Raw genomic sequence first — 760 nt, forward strand, 5'->3', positions numbered from 1 at the left:
GCGCCCAGCCTCACACCCAGCTAATTTTTAAAACATTTTTTTGTTGTTGAGACGGGGTCTCCTTTTTGTTTTGTTTTGTTTTCTTTTAGAGACAGGGTCTCACTATGTTGCCCAGGCTGGAGCTCACTGGCTGTTCACAGGAAGGATCCCACTACTGATCATTGTGGGAGTTTTGACATGCTCTGTTTCCGACCTGGGCCAGCTCGCTCCTCCTTAGGCAACCTAGTGGTTGCCTCCCCCAAGAGGTCATCATATTGATGCCAATCTTAGTGCACTACAGCCCACGTCTCCTGGGCTCAGCAGTCTTCCTGCCTTAGCCTTCCGAAGCACTGAGATTACAGGCATGAGTCACTGTGCCCAGCTTGTTTACGGAACCATTTGAGAGTATGTTACAGATGCTAACACGGTTCACCGAAAAGTCTTCAGCTTGTATAACCTAAGCGCAAGGACAGCCTATACAGCCACAGTCCGGGATTACACAAGAACCTAGGTGTTTGATGATTTTATTGAGCTACCGCTATATAAAGTCTGCTATAGGAACTCTCAACTGCAGACTTCTTTGTTGTTGTTTTTGTTTTGTTTTTATTTTTTTTTATTTATTTATTTTTGAGATGGAGTTTCACTCTTGTTACCCAGGCTGGAGTGCAATGGCGCGATCTCGGCTCACCGCAGCCTCTGCCTCCTGGGTTCAGGCAATTCTCCTGCTTCAACCTCCTGAGTAGCTGGGATTACAGGCATGTGCCACCATGCCCAGCTAATG

This window comes from Sapajus apella, unplaced genomic scaffold (assembly GCF_009761245.1).
Source record: "Sapajus apella isolate SASKATOON/1434 unplaced genomic scaffold, GSC_monkey_1.0 scaffold160, whole genome shotgun sequence".
Classification (NCBI taxonomy): domain Eukaryota; kingdom Metazoa; phylum Chordata; class Mammalia; order Primates; family Cebidae; genus Sapajus; species Sapajus apella.